Consider the following 5,605-nt stretch of genomic DNA (forward strand, 5'->3'; position numbering starts at 1 on the left):
GCAAGTTTTAAGGGGTTTAATCAATGACAGAAGAGGGACTTTAAACTATACAGAAAAGAAACTCTTTATCCTCATTGCACCAGTCTTTGACACTGGAGTTAAGCAGCTTGATGGAGGCCAGAACAAATGATAGCTTTAGGCGGTTTGAGTTGCACTTTGCCAGGCTGACTCTAATGAAAGAGGTTCGTGTTCAGAGAAAAGAAGATGCTGAGAACTTGCAGTTATTTTTCTTGCTTGGTTTCTGGCTGCCTGCTGTTAAAGGTGCTCTGTATGGCCTTAATCATATCTTTCAGTTTTATACAGAGTGAGGCAATTTAAACATTACCAGGTGCAGAAAAAACAATTGTTTGTCAAAATGAATGTGACTGATTGCTGTGGTTGTTTGGGTAACACAAGCAAGCTTTATATATAATAAGAACTGCCAAAGCTTAAAATGACCAAAGCAAAGCAGAACCAAAGAGTCAACTTTACACTCAAGCTCTGCCTAAAGTCATGAATCTAAAAAGAATCATGGGTATGTAAACTTTTTCTCCCCCTTTAGAACTTTATCTTGATTTTTACAAAGAAGAAGACGCTGACATTTTTCAGGCCATTACTGTGTTGAACAAGGTTTTATTATTTTTGTTAATTTGTACAATTACGTACAGAAATTCCGCATCACGCCAGACTTAAAGCATCTGTGAGGGCTAATAATGTGTCTGCTGTCAAGGTTTGAAAGAACTTTCCATTTCAACTTGTGTAAACTGGTTTAACCCTATTCAGGACTTTCATGTTGCCATACGTAGAAGGTCTTTGGGGGTCCATTGGACTCCAAGAAAGAATAAAATTGACCATGATTCAGGACTGAGCATGTATTATTGCTTGTCCCTTTGTGTCACCCCTTTGATGGACTATCCAGAGTGATGCTTCGGGCCAGTGTCAACTGGGATAGACTCCATACCTCAGCGACCCTCTATGGGATAAAGCAGGTGTAGTGAATGTATGGATGGATAATGTAACACAGAGAGTCAGCTTTGAAAATGCACCTTCCTCACTATATGCAAAATTGTTTTTTGCCAAGATGAACAAGGTAGCTGAGGAGAAAGTGGGTTAAAAGTTATTTTTTTTACCAGTCTAAGACGTCATCATCGTCGGTCACTGTCCTGGCCTCACTTCAGCACAGACACAACAAACACGGTGAAGTCGCGGTACACAAACAGACGCCGTGTTGACAGTACTGAGGGGATTGTTTCAAAGTCCGTGTTTCTTGATAATGTGGCTCACAGTGACAGAACATTGAACTTCCATGTTATCAGGATGGACTGACCTTGTTGGCATGGTGACATTTAACCCAGTAAGGTGATGTCACTGTGTTTGCGCTGTCTGTCTGGGTACCTGCACGTCTGAACACCGTAAAACTGTACAGGGTGCATTCACAACAGGTTCAAACTGCTTTGTAGTTCAGGTCCTTGAAATCATATGATGCCATGGTGTTAAACTTATTTCATGCTTCTTAGAGACACTAAGGAGCAGTAGTAAGTAGAATATATAGGATGTAAAAAACTGTTGGAGCCTCATATTCTGTATTCGCACTGAAAATGTTGCAGCTATAAATGCAAAGTGGCTAGGGTTAAGATGCAAAGAAAAGATCAAAGGGTCAAGGGAGGTCAAAACATCTCATCCCACTCCAGCAGTGGGCTGTGATTGGAGAATTCATATATTTTCAAGAGCATTTTCTGCACAGCAAGATGACATTGGGCTACTCAGGAAAGGAAGAAAAGATCAAGATGTTCTAAAAGACTATAGAGGAATAATAAAAAACCTCACACTGGGTGATACCTGGCTGTGTTTTTAATGTCAACAGTGTGCCTGCAGACGGTATCCTGATGAAATGGTGCAGACATCGGAGAAGCTCCAGGGAAATTTCAAGCTCCTCCGAGGGGAAGGAATGAGAAGAGGAGATTTGTGAGAATGAAAAGAAAGCAGTGAAAACAAGTTCACCTGCAACACTCAGTTGGCATAGTAATGAAAACAGGAAGAACAAAACAAGAGCAGCACAACTATCCCACATGCCAAATTTATAATAACTGTCAATGTGTCTGCATGCCAAAGTTCGGTTGGGTGATTACTGCACACGTACATTCCTCACTGTTGTACCTCGCCCTGACTATTTAAAAGCCACATGAAACAGCTTCATGTTTGTCCGCTTAAAGTACTCAGTTACAGTACAGGTATGAATATTTTTATATAAGAAAGAAACAACAGATTTTTTAAAAAAGCCTGCCTTTTGTTAGATGATTGCAGTAAAAAAAAAAAAAAATGTAATAATATTGATTTAACAGGAACATTAATCACCTTTTCATGTTGTCTTGTGCTAGATACAAACACCTGTCCAAATACAGCCAGTTTTATTCATACAGCTCAAAACCAATTTAAAAATATTTACCTTATAAATCATTGGTTGTTTGGATCAGCAATTTCAGTTAAATATATCATATAGCAGAGAAATGCAGTGATATTTGAGAAGTGAAATGAAGTTTATTGGATTTACAGAAAGTGTGCAATAAGTACTTTAAAAAAGTAGGTACATATATATATATATAAAAGCATATACAGGCTGCAAGGTGGCTCAGTGGTTAGCACTGTCGCCTCACAGCTGCAAGATCCCCAGGCTTCCTCCCACACAGTCCAAAAAACATGTTGAGGTTAATTGGTGATTCTAAATTGTCCGTAGGTGTGAATGTGAGTGTGCTTGGTTGTCTGTCTCTAAGTGTAGCCCTGTGATAGACTGGTGACCTGTCCAGGGTGTCCCCTGCCTTCGCCCTAAGTCAGCTGGGATAGACTCCAGCCCCCCACAACCCTAGTAAGGATTAAGCGGTGTATAGATAATAGATGGATGGATGATTCCATGACACAGTTCAAAAGAAAATTCAGCAATAACTGAAGGAAAAGTCTAACATTTCATGTAAAGTGTCAGCACAAGACTGTGCGTATCAGAAGCAGAATGACCTGACGAGCAAAGTCTCTGCTCCATAAATTGAAAAAGTTGGCCACCAAGTTCTGATTTTAAAGCTGATGAGCGAAGGTTTAAAGGTTTAGGTATTACTTTGGGAAATTTGTTTACTTGCTAATGCTTAGATTTGAAGATTGGGACCATTCTCAAGGATGTACATATGAAGTCGCAGCTAGAAGCTTGATGTAGCATAAAGAGTGTAGCCGTTGGGAAACAGCTGGCCTGGCTTCGTCCAAAGGTAACAAAATCTATGCCTACTGGGAGGCAGTGAAGGCTCCAGGGAAATTATAACAGCCCATAAAGTCATTAGTTTTTTTGTTACAGGGTAAATAAAATACAGAGCGACTGCGCCCTTCAGCCTTTGTGCTAAGCTAGGCTAACGAGCTGCTGGCTGGAGCTTCAGATATGAATACAGACAAGGGAGGGGTGTCTTCTCATTTAACTCTCAGCAAGAAAGCAAAATAATGTATTTCCTAAAGCGTGGAACTATTTTTATATAGCAAATGAGCAGTCTGACTTCAGATCCACAGTCAGATACTGAGAGAGGTGCTAGTTTCAGCTCAGATTAAATGTGTTCGGTCCGCTCAGCTTTGCACAAAGACTGCAATCAAGAGGAAACTATAGTGTTTATATTTTAAGTAATCTGTTATTTTTTTTTTTTTTGTAATCTCTGGCCCACAAACGAGGACACATCATAATTTCATATGCAGAATACTGCTGCAGCACACTCAAACGCTATAAGTACTCACACACACACACACACACACACACACACACACACACACACACACACACACACACACACAAGCAGCTATAAGTCAAAGTCCAGCTGCGTAGGTGTGAGATGGAGAATTCCAATGTGGCTTCATCTAAAAATCCAGTTTATACAGTTAGAAAACGCTATTGTTATGTTTCCTTTTTATTATAGTCATCTCAGGGGGCAATAAAATCAAATCATTACATCTATAAACACCAACATGATTATAATTCAGACCACAGCAGTGGCCCTCTGTTCTGGTTTTGCCGGTCTTGTATTCACAGTGGATCATGTGCTCAGTGCCACGTGGGAGGTCACTGTGGTGTGACTGTGTAATGATTTAGCCGGAGGTTTTTCTCAGGCTGCCCAAGGTCATTGCGACTCTTGAACACTTGCCTCTTTCAGGTCAAAATGTGGACATTAGCGCCATATGGGTCACTATCAACCCAACGCATTGATTTGTAGGTGAACGGGCATGCGATGGGGTGTGTCGGGTGATCCATCAGAAGCTGCGTTGATGACAAAAGCACGGCAATGAAATGTTCGTCAGCTGTCATGTGATGCCGGACAACACAAGAGCAGTCGGGGTGTCATAATAGACTCCATACAGCTGACTGTGTATGGCTGTGCTCCCAGGAGGGTTTATTTATGTTTAGAATGGAAACTGTGACGCGAGCATGTCTCCCCCCCGAGTGTGTGTCTGTGGCGCATCCACCCATTGGCATGTCTGCCTGCGTCCCTCAGGAGAAAATAGACAAGGACGGTCAAAGGGAACTGGAGTGCACAAGTTCACTGCCGGCCAGTTGACCCGTGAGCCCCGTGATTAACTCTGAGCATCATCTGTGTTGCTTTGGCTGCATTTAAGTACATTTATTCTCCATATTGTTAAGTGATAATGAACATTTACAGCAGCATGACGAGTGTATGCAGTGTTTGCGCTCTGGTGAAAACAGGCCAAAAAGCTAATAAAAGTTCCGTTAACGGCTGATTTAAGTAGCATCTCTGACACCCATAAACCTATTTTCACAACATGGATGAACACACCCTTGGATTTCTTATCTCCGCAAGTAAACCATTAGCGGAAATCATTACCCATTATCTTTATTACTTCTTCAGAGATACTGCTCTTCACTTATGGCTTCCTGCTTCCTGCTCTCTGTGACCTCTTTATATATCCTCTCAACTGGTGTCTCAACTGATGATTTCAGTTAGACAGAGAGAGAGAGAGCAGGAGAGAGTGTAATTAAATTTTATTTGCTCAAAACGGCAGTTGTGAGATGGTATTAAAACTCTGTACATCTATAAAATAGCATAAATTCTGGAAACAATGGACTCATTCTCCACTGTTGTTTCACTTCTCACACAGAGGCCTGAAACCGCTGCATGAATGTGAACTCCCCCCAGGGACACTACGGAGGCAGCAGGGGGGAGTTTATGTTCATGTGAATTTAAGAACTCCCCTAAAGTTTTTAGCTACTGTTAAAAATCAGCTAAGTAATATAGAGCTACATACATGGTTGCTGAGGAAAAAAAGAGGCTTTGTTCCCTCAGTAATTACGTTTGTGCAACTTTGCTGCCATCTACTGGAGAATTTGTGAAATTACAGCATATAAGGTCCAACAGCACAGCGCAGGCATACAAAAGTGCACATTAAATCCTTACAATGTGGACTTAACTGTTAAGAAGCGTCAATTATTACACAAAAAATAACAAATGAACTGTTCTCTCACCCATGCACCACCAACACCTATTGTGTTTACAGCTAATTTTGCATCCCCCCCCCCCAATTTTACACACTATTTTAAATATTACTTTGCATTTTAAACAGTGGGATCAGTGGTTAGCACTGTTGCCTC

At 41.0% G+C, this 5,605-nt stretch overlaps 1 long non-coding RNA gene across 1 annotated transcript in view; it reads left to right on the plus strand.

Annotated features, from left to right (window-relative positions):
* The first annotated feature begins 2,613 nt into the window (after positions 1-2,613).
* Positions 2,614-5,605, plus strand: part of LOC103361520 (uncharacterized) — an 18,560-nt gene continuing 15,568 nt past the window's right edge. Inside the window, exon 1 of the long non-coding RNA XR_520410.1 lies at positions 2,614-2,637. This is a non-coding gene — a long non-coding RNA (uncharacterized LOC103361520). The remainder of the gene's footprint in view (positions 2,638-5,605) is intronic.

This window comes from Stegastes partitus, unplaced genomic scaffold (assembly GCF_000690725.1).
Source record: "Stegastes partitus isolate 25-593 unplaced genomic scaffold, Stegastes_partitus-1.0.2 Scaffold509, whole genome shotgun sequence".
NCBI classification, from domain to species: Eukaryota; Metazoa; Chordata; class Actinopteri; family Pomacentridae; genus Stegastes; species Stegastes partitus.